Raw genomic sequence first — 10,694 nt, 5'->3', positions numbered from 1 at the left:
CATATAGAAAACAGAGAGAAGCCAACGGTAACTGATCACCATTGAGCGTGCCGATAACAATTTTTGCATCCGACTCAATCTGAATGTCAGTAAAATGACAATATCGTGCCAGAGTCAGACTTGCAAAAATCGCCTGAAGTTCTGCCGCTTCTGCCGAGCCACACGGTTCGATTGGAATTCCCGCTGAAGCTAGAATCTGACCCTCATTGTTCCTTGCAATTAGCCCGACTCTTGCGAAAAGGCCATTTTCCCCAATTGAGGCATCATAATTAATTTTTGTAATACCCCGTGGGGGAGGATACCAAATCTTATAAGAGTCAAGGGCCGGTGCAGGATGAGGATTGGACACTATTTCCCTCGTGCCCGGCTGCCAATCTGTCAAAAATCTCAGTGCTTTGTTTCGTAGAATCTCGTCCGTCGTCCATATGCCATTGTGGATCAAATTGTTGCGTCGGTTCCAAAGCCACCATGTAAAACACACAGACCTTGCAAAATCAGAAAATGTTAATCGTTCTAAGCATACTGCATCCATGATAGCGCATCCGTCACCTCCATTTTGTCGATCCAGAATGGTAGATTCGTCTCTTTCGAGAAAGTTTTGTTTGCAGGGCATGTTTTTAAGCTGTGTAGCACATCCTCTGGTGAACAGTAGCACAACGGCCAGGTTGTCGAGCATGGGATGCCACACTTTGCTAGAACCGTAAATGTCAGCAAGATCTCCTAGGCTAATTTCCAGATAAACTGGCGTACCTTCAGTGGCAAGTTTGCAGCCCATAATCGTTTCCAGAATGCCGTTGGAGTGCTCGACGACAATGATGCTACACTGATCATTGATTTCCGCCTTTGTTCTTCCAAGTAATACGCAAACTTAACGGAGAAGCTTCTGTTTTGTGTTTTGCCCCAGTACCATTTGTCAGCAGGTCTACGAACGCTCAGCTTGATTTTACAGATTCTCACGCCTGTCAAATTGAGTAAAAAATCAAACCAGCTGTTCGTGATTCCACGCCATTCTCTCATTTCGTATCAACTCACTCACCAAAGTCGGCCTCGGATTATCAAGACATACCAGTGGGTGTCTGGTATTTATCCCCGACACCCAATTATCTCTCCATATATCAATGCGATTTCCGTCCCCAACTCGCCACATAACTCCCGCTTTGATTAATGACCGAGCCTCATGCACCCCCGCCAAAAGAAACTTGGGTTGGTGGACATTGGCGCTTCCATAAAGCTTGTATTTGGGAAGTATTTGGCTTTCAATACCTGGGCACACAGTGAGTTTGGGGACTTTAGGATTCGCCAACACTACTTAGCAACAAAGGCCAGATTGAAAGATTTCAGCCAACGGAAGCCTAGTCCACCTTTCTCCTTGGATTGACATAATGCTTCCCATGCTAACCAGTACATCGAACGTTTCCCTTCATCCCCTCCCCACCAGAACCGGCTGATAATGTGTTGTATATCCAGACATAGGGTATCAGGGAGCAAGAAACATGACATCACATATTGAGGAATTACTTGAATCACAGTTTTGATTAAGATCTCTTTGCCACCAGTTGATAAGAGTTTTTCTTTCCATCCAGCTAATCGATGCAGTATTCTCTCAATCATGGAAGTAAAAACCGCTTTTTTGGATCTACCAACAATTGTCGGCAAGCCAAGATATTTAGGCAACCCACTTGTCTCCTTTACCTGTAGTACTTCAAGCAGCTGATTCCTCAACTCTGTAGGCACTCCCGCACTGAAGAACATTTCTGATTTTTCAAAATTGACTGTTTGTCCTGATGCCTTCTCATAATCCTGTAGTATCGTGGCAATGGCTTGTGTTTCCCTGGTATTTGCTTTTCCAAAGATAAGGGAGTCGTCTGCGAAAAATAGATGGGAAATACTAGGACCATTATGGCTCGGCTTCACCCTATGAATAGCACCTCTAGACTCAGCCTATCTGATAGCTGTAGAAAGCGCCTCAGCACAAATAAGAAACAAGTACGGGGAAATTGGGTCTCCCTGACTTAATCCCCTCAACGGCTTAATAAACCCTTCCAACATTCCATTAATTCTGACTGACATTGTTACAGATGAAACACACTACATTACCGTCTCAATGAATCTTTATGGAAACCTCATCTACACCAACATAAGCTGAAGGAAACTCCACTCAACCCTGTCGTAGGCTTTACTCATATCTAATTTGAGAGCAAAAGTGCTTTTTTCCCTTTTCATACGCCCTTTCATGCTGTGAAAAGCCTCAAACGCAATAATCACATTGTCGGTAATCAGCCTTCCAGGTACAAAAGCAGATTGTGCTCCATTGATCAGTTTAGGGAGAACCTGTTTCATTTGATTCTCTAGTGTCTTTGAGATTAGCTTGTACATTACATTGCATAGCGCAATCGGGCAAAAGTCTTTAACTACTTCCGGATTTCTAGTTTTAGGAACAAGAGCAATCATAGTGTGGTTTAATGACTCCGGCATCATCCCATGATTCAAACAATTTAGCTCAACATTCGCTATCTCAGTACCCACGACATCCCAAAAAGATTGGTAAAAGCATGAAGACATACCATCGGCCCCGGGGCTTTCACCGGATTAATTTAATTGAGTGCCGCTTCTACCTCCTCTTTTGTGAAAGTCGCGTTCAGAAACTGTTGGTCCTCATCATTCAGCATCGAGTCCACATTTTGTACGAATTCGATTCCACTAGTCGGATTTGCAGTGGTAAAAATATTCCTGAAATAATCAGTAATTATCCCAACCATATTCGTCTACCCTGTTATCCAACTGCCCCGAGCATCACGAATTCGTTTGATTGCATTATTCTGTCATCTAGTAAAAGCCATCACGTGAAAATAGGTCGTGTTCTGATCTCCGAATTTTAGCCATTCAGTTCTCGCCCGCTGTTTCCACATTATTTCTTCCTTTTCGAGCAAATCACGTAGCCTCCTGCCGATATCTAATTCTTTAATGCTCTTCTCTGGATCAGTTTGTATTTGCATCGCGTTTAATTCATCCGTCAATGATCGGATGTGGTTCCCAATCGAACCATATTCATTTCTGTTCCATTCTGTCAGCTTCTTCGCCACTCATGCTTGTCTGTCTGCATAGCATTGGTCCCTGACAAAATGCACACTCCAAGCTTCTTCCACAATTCTTCGGCAATTGGCATCCTTAACCCACATATTCTCGAATCTGAATTGATGATGTTTAGTGTCATTGAATCCTTGCTGGTTTTCAGTGCTTAACACCAACGGGTTATGATCCGAACAGATTCTCAGCTTGACTTCGATCGTTGCCGATGGGAATAAGTGCCAAGCCGGTGTAGCCAGGAAGCGATCCAGAACTTCCCATACCACATCCTCTCCCTCTCTACAGTTAAACCGTGTATATTTTGCCTCAACATTGTCACAATCCACCAGATCGCATCTTTCCGTGCACTCGTGGAAATCAGCCATTGAGCTTGTTTCTCTAAGCTCCACATAATCTCGTTGAAATCCCCAAAATTAATTAGCAGTTCCGAGTCAAGAGGTCCGAAGTAGTTAACTAGGTCCCAAGTGTGTTTTTCCAGTTGAGCTTCTGGCCACCCATAGACACCAAGCCCCCTCCAATTGATTGAATCGATACAGTGTTGTGAAAACCTGCTAATTGTAAGCTCAAGATCCTTTTTCCATCCCAATATCAGGCCTCCGCTTACACCCAGAGCATCAACAAAAAATAAATTAAAATCATACAGAGAGTTAATTAAAGTCATACTTGTTGGAGTTTAGTGTCCTAAAGACAATTGTTTTAGGATATAAATATTTATGAATAAATTGTTTATTTAGTCATTTGTTTAATCAGATATATATAGCATTAAAATGTAACTATATATATACAGGCACTAATCTTTCATAAAGAAAGTAATCCTAAGTTTGTTTAAGTGGTTATAAAGTGTTCATACAAGCATGAAGTGAGACTGTACTTTATAATAGATCAATAAACTTAAAATCAACCCAAGTATGGGGGTTGGTATATTACTGTTGAGACTTGCATGTAACAGTGTTTTCTATTGAGACAGAGAGCTGATCTCACAAGCTTTAGATATAGAGATATATAGACAGTTACATGGATCCGGTGAATGAGTTCATTAGGATTGGGACCCGACTTGAGATAATAGTATGGATTGATTTATCTAATGTGTCAACTGTTCATCTCATTGGTATTAGTAGGTATAACTAATCCTCAGACTCAAACATTCATTAATTAGTGATTCTGGATTATGGAGTGTGATACTTTGATTATGTGCGAGCACGACCCACTATAGGTGAGAGCCTGGGATGTGTGAGAGCAGGGTTGGGTATCACATAAGGTAATTGCAGAATAGTTAATTTTAGATTGAGCATTTGTCACTCCTGATAAGTGGAAGATATATCCAAATGGCCACTTGTGGTGAATTGACTGAAATCCTTGCAAGGTGATGCAGTTAAGAGTAGAAATAGAAATTTCACTTAACTTATCTTTCAGGGTAAATTCAACATGTACAAGTAAACGGACTCTTCCTTATATGTAACCTTGACACGTTCCATGGTTATAAGGAATTGACCAAAAGGATATAGTTGATGAATGATCGAATTATACTGCACCTAATGCGGAAAGGTTAACGTCAGTTATCAACCTGACTTCTTATTTGCTCTAGGGGAATATCATAGGTTCTGCTAGTAACAGCTCACGACGATATTCTGTTATATATATGTTGGAATTAATCAGGATGAATTAAATTCAAAGGATATATACGACTAATAGCAATAAAGACCTAATGGGTCGCATATGGGACTTGGAACCAGAGCACGAAACTGTAACTAGTGGGACAACACTGCATGGGCCGAAATTTAGTGTATAACTACGGATAACTAATTTGATTAATAATTATAATTAGATTATAGTTGTGAATTAAATTAAAAAAGATTATATGATAATATTAATTAGAGGTTTTAATGTGATTATAACTCTAATTAATTATCCCTAACCTAAATTAAATAACTAATTAGATTAGTGTTATTGTCTAAATAAAATTAGTTATTATTTAGATAATAAATAAGTATTTATTTAATTATCTAATTAGTAATTCTATTCCGAATTGAATTCTAATTAATTAATTAAACAATACAACTAGAGTTAGGATTTGAGGAGTCTATAAATAGACCTTCAACCTAGGAATTTCGGCAAACAACATAGAAGGTGACTAGAGGAACCGTTCCGAAATCATCCTGGCTAATTTATAATCTTTCTTACTCTCTCTTTAATCTCGTATCAATTCCTTTAGAGGCAGTCATTGCGACTACTATTATTAAGATTGATTACTAACAGTTCTTCTTTTCTGTGTTAATCAAATTGTTTGTGGCTCACGGATTAAATCTAAGAAGTTGTGGGCACTTCGTTTGCAATTGTAGATAGTTCATCAGACAATGTATTTCATTCTATCCCTCTTTGTATGAAATAACAATTAACAGATGTTGGAAAGGGAGAATAGATAAAATAGATAAAATTTTATTATTCCGATGCACCTAGGCTTGTCTATTTTCCTACATTGCTATCAGAGACTATGATAATCTGTTATTTCATATATGAAAATAAATGGTTTTTCACTCAGATTGAATAGATTTATTGTTAGGTTAATTAATAAATTTGATTTAGTTAATTAATCTAAAGATAAATGGAGATTTTAATTATTTAGTAATTAAAATTATGATTCTGAAATTAGTTTTAATTTGATTGAAAATATTAAATGGTTAAGACGGGATTAAGATGTTTTGTGATTCGGTTAATTAACAAAGGGGTTTGTAGAATTAAACAGTTGATTAGAACAATGGTTGTATATGTGATATACGTGTTTTGTGGATTAAGGGTTTAACCGTTTGAATCGTTAAAGGAATTAATTAGATTAATATTCATAATTTTGATTTTGTTAAACGATTTAAACGAAACGGTTAGAATCGATTAATTATTGATATATATTTGAAAAGGTTATATATATAAACATAAAATAGTTTTATAATATATTTATATATATAAAAGTTTTGATTAAAAGTTTTTTAATATAAAACGAAAATCAATCAAAAGTTTTGATTTGAATTAAAAGGTTTTATATATAATTCATTCAGTCTCTAGAAAAAAAGTCTCCCTAAGTGAGAGGTGTGCGTCTCTCCTTGTGAGGTTAATGGTGGTGTGGGTATCAGTTACAACCTCCCATGTAGTTGCGTTCGTGGTTTCCAGGCTCTGATTCCTTCGTCGGTTCTGTTCCTGCGGTGGTGCACGGTGAGTAAATCCATTTTTGCTCCCGGTTTCTTTCATTGTTACTTGATTTTTCACCCTTGTCTTGGTGCCGCTCAATTGCCGGAAATCTCCTGTGTCGCATAATTTGGTTGTTCTTCTTATCTGGTATAATGGAGGAATCATTGGGTAATCTTAACCTATCTGATGGCGAGCAAGACGCCCTTGACCTGTCTGGCCCATCTTCTAATGCTACTGCAAAAAATCTCGGGCTCTCTCTGGTTGGACGGTTTCTTACAGACAAAAATGTCAATGTGGTAGCTATGAAAGCAAGATCGGCGTCCCTCTAGCGCCCGGGAAGAGGTGTGACTATTTCGGAAGTGGATTCCAATTGCTTTGTCTTTGAATTTTTTCATGAAATTGACAGGGCTCGTGTCATTGCTGGTGGACCGTGGTCCTTTGATAATCATATGCTGATTATATCGGAATGGCATGATAAGTCATCTCCTGAATTAGTTCCTCTTTTTGAAGCAGCTTTTTGAATTCAGGTTTATGATCTGCCAGTGGGGTCGATGTCTGAGGTGATGGGAAAGCAGATAGGTAACTTCATAGGGCGTTACTAGGAATATGATTTGAACAACAATTCGGGTCTCCGGAGGCAGTATATGTGGATCAGGGTACTTGTGGATGTGAGGAAACCTTTAAGGAGGTGTAAAAAGATCAAAAGGGCATGATAATTGGTCGTTCATTATGTTTAAGTATGAAAGGCTCACTAGTTTTTGTTATATTTGTGGACTTCTTGGGCATACCGAGAGGTTTTGCGAGAAGATATTCACTCTCAAACCAGAGGAGATTAAACGTGAATGGGGGGAGTGGCTCAAAGCCACGATAAAGAGGGGTGGGGATACAGCAGCAGTGAAATAGTTGAGAAACCCTAAAGGGGTCTTAGTATCCGGGGGCACGGCAAGCCTTTGTTCACGTCTTCAATCTGATGTTTTGAGGTCTGATATGGTTCAGGTAGTTGAAGGGTCAGAAAATACATTTATGCACCCGAATATTCCATCTTCCGGAACCGTTGAGTCCTATGAGGCAAACCATGCCTCCAAGGAGGTTGAGTCGAAGACGGTGGTTGATAGTGAGGATGACGGTATGGAGTTAGTGGATGACTGTAAACGACGTAGAGCTGCCAGTTTAGTCCAGATTCTCGAGGAATTGGCAACAGGTGATATCAGTGGTACCCCGAGGATTCCTATTTTTATAACACCTACAGATTTAGGGTCTTCTCCTTTATCTGAAGCGGCGAGGCCTGAAATCTAGGTCCGCCGAGTCTAATGATTTGCCTCAGTTGGAACTGCCGGTGTCTAGGCAACCCTAGGGCAGTTCAGTCACTTGGGGATATTCTGAAGTCGAATAAACCTGACCTTGTCTTTCTTATGGAGACTCTAGTTATAGAGGGCTCCATTGATAGTTTGTCTCGGAAGTTTAATTTTGAAGGTTCGTTTTCTGTGAATTATAGAGGCCACAGTGGGGGCCTGGCATTATGTTGGGAAAAAAAGTAAGTCTGTCTCAATTTCTTCTTATTCTGATCATCATATTGAAGCCCAGGTTCATAATGTGAAGGGTGGAGATTGGAGTTTTATCGGATTTTATGGCTATGCATATAGGAATCAGCACCATCATTCTTGGAATCTTCTCCAGCAGCTTTGTTCTGCTTCTATTCTGCCCATAGTCTTTTTGGGTGATTTTAATTGTATACTGGCACAGTTAGAAAAGGCAGGAGGGTTAGAATTTCCGCAGGCTCTTATGGACCGATTTAAGGAAGTGATAGTAACTAACGCCCTTACTGATTTAGTGCTACAGGTAGGAATGTTTACTTGGGAGCGTAGTCGGGGCTCGGCCTTCTGGATTCGTGAAAAATTAGACTGTGCATTGGCGTCCACATCTTGGTGCTCTCGTTTTCAAGGGTATCGCCTATCGACAGCGACTACTGCTTATTCCGATCATCTTCCTCTACTTCTTAAAACATAGCACAAATTAGTCACAGCCCGGCGTCGTCGGTTTAAATTTGAGAGAGAATGGTTGTTTGAAGACCAATTCTCCGATTTTGTTCGAGTGGGATGGTTGCGTAGCAGCGGGGTTAATCTGGATAATAAACTGGCAGCTTATGCCAACAATATGGAGCAATAGGGCAGGGATTACAGGTCTCGGTTTAGCAAATGGGCTTCGGGTTGCAAACAGACTATAAACAGATTGATGGATAAGACAGACCCAGTTTTAGTAAAAGAATTTTTTGAAGCAAAGAGGCAACTGAACATGCTATTAGAAGCCGAGTCTGCTCACTGGCAACAAAGGGCAAAAACTTTCTGGTTAAGAAGTTGAGATCAGAATTCTCATTTTTTTCATGCCTCAGTCCGTGTCAGACAAGAAAAAAATCCAATCCATCGACTCCGTGATACTATAGGTATTTTTACTACTGATGATGATGGGCTCAATAATTTAGTCCATGGATACTTTTCTTCTGTTTTTGCTCCTTCTTGTGTTTCTTCTTTTGGGATTGTTGAGGCTGTTCCGGCTGGGGTTACTGATGAAATGAATAATGGTCTGATAGCTCCATTTACTTATGAGGAAATCAAAATGGCTATTTTCCAGATGCACCTTGACAAGTCCCCAGGTCCGGATAGGTTAAGCCCTAGTTTTTTTCAGTTCTTTTGGGCTGATATTGGTATGGAATTCTTTCAGGCATGCTCAAGGTATCTAGCTCGGTTCGAGTTCCCTGCAAATCTCAATGATACAATTGTGGTGTTAATCCCTAAAGTTAATCAGCCTGAGTATATCAAGGATCTAAGGCCAGTCTCTTTATGCAATGTGTTATACAAACTTAATGCCAAAGTGTTAGCTAATCGATTAAAGATAGTATTGCCTGGATTAATTAGTGAGTATCAATCTGCTTTTATCCCTGACAGGTCTATCACTGATAGTATTATGATAGCCTTTGAGGCTATTCATCACATGAAAAGGAAGAATCGGGGCTTATTGGGAGAGGTTGCCCTCAAAATTGATATAAGTAAGGCCTATGACAGGGTGGATTGGGGATTTCTGCAGGCTGTTCTTCAACAAATGGGTTTTCATGACAAATGGATCCGGTGGATAATGGTGTGTGTTACTACAGTGGAATACTCGATCTCTGTGAATCAACAGCTTGTTGGCCCTATCAAACCGGGGAACGGTCTAAGATAAGGGGACCCTATCTCCCCATATTTGTTCATCATCTGTACTGAAGTACTTTCTAGAATGCTTCAGAAGGCTGAAATGGAGGGTCATATTCAATGTTGTCGTATTGCTAGAGGGGCCCCTTCGGTATCTCACCTATTTTTTTACGGATGACAGTTTCATTTTCTTCAAAGCAATGCAGGGGGAATAAGCACATAGCTAGTATTCTTCAGGCTTATGAAGCTGCGTCTGGTCAGGCAGTCAATCACCAAAAATCTGGAATCTTTTTTAGTCCCAATATACCGGTAGTCACACATGTAGAACTTAGCAATCTCTTACAAATCCATTTGCCACTCGACACTGGGAGGTACTTGGGGCTGTCGTCTTTGATTGGGAGGTCAAAAACAGCCATCTTCAGCTTCTTAAAGGACAGATTAAGGAGAAGGCTGAGTAATTGGAGTCTTCGGTTCTTGTCATCTGCTGGGAAGGAAATACTCCTTAAGACGGTAGCACAAGCTTTGCCAACTTTTTGTATGAGCGTGTTCTTGCTTCCTAAATCTATTTGTATTAACCTGCAGAAGTTGATCAACTCTTTCTGGTGGGGCTTGAAATCAGGAGGTCAACGTCGGATTCACTAGTTTGAATGGTCCCAACTCTGTACTAGAAAAAGGAAGGTGGGTTAGGATTCAGAGACCTACAGAATTTCAACTTTGCTCTTTTGGGAAAGCAAGGATGGAAGCTCCTCACTGAACCACACACTTTGGTAAGCAGAATTATAAAAGCTAAATATTTCTCTAATGAATCTTTTCTATCCTCTAAGCTAGGCAATAATCCTAGTTATGTTTGGTGGAGTGTGTGGCGCTCGATTAAATTCCTTAAATTGGGGATCAAATGGAACATTGGTGATGGCAGATTAATCTCGGTTTGGCGAGATCCTTGGTTAAAGGAGAGTGCGGGTTTCCGAGTGGGGTCGCCTGTACAACTTGGTTTTGAAAACATAGTGGTGGCTGATCTCTTTATTCATGGCACACGTATTTAGGACCGAGGTAAGCTATTTAGATTCTTTTCCCCCTCTAAAGTTGAGGAAATTGGTAATCGGATTGTACCTTACAGACAAGTTGCTGATAAACAGATTTGGCATTATACGAGGTATGGAATCTATTCTAGCAAGTCAGGATATAGAATTCTTAATGATAACCGATCATCGAATTCAGTTGGCATCATCGGGTGGAAGCAGA

Source organism: Euphorbia lathyris, chromosome 4 (assembly GCF_963576675.1).
Source record: "Euphorbia lathyris chromosome 4, ddEupLath1.1, whole genome shotgun sequence".
Lineage (NCBI taxonomy): Eukaryota > Viridiplantae > Streptophyta > Magnoliopsida > Malpighiales > Euphorbiaceae > Euphorbia > Euphorbia lathyris.
This window is presented reverse-complemented; position numbering follows the sequence as displayed.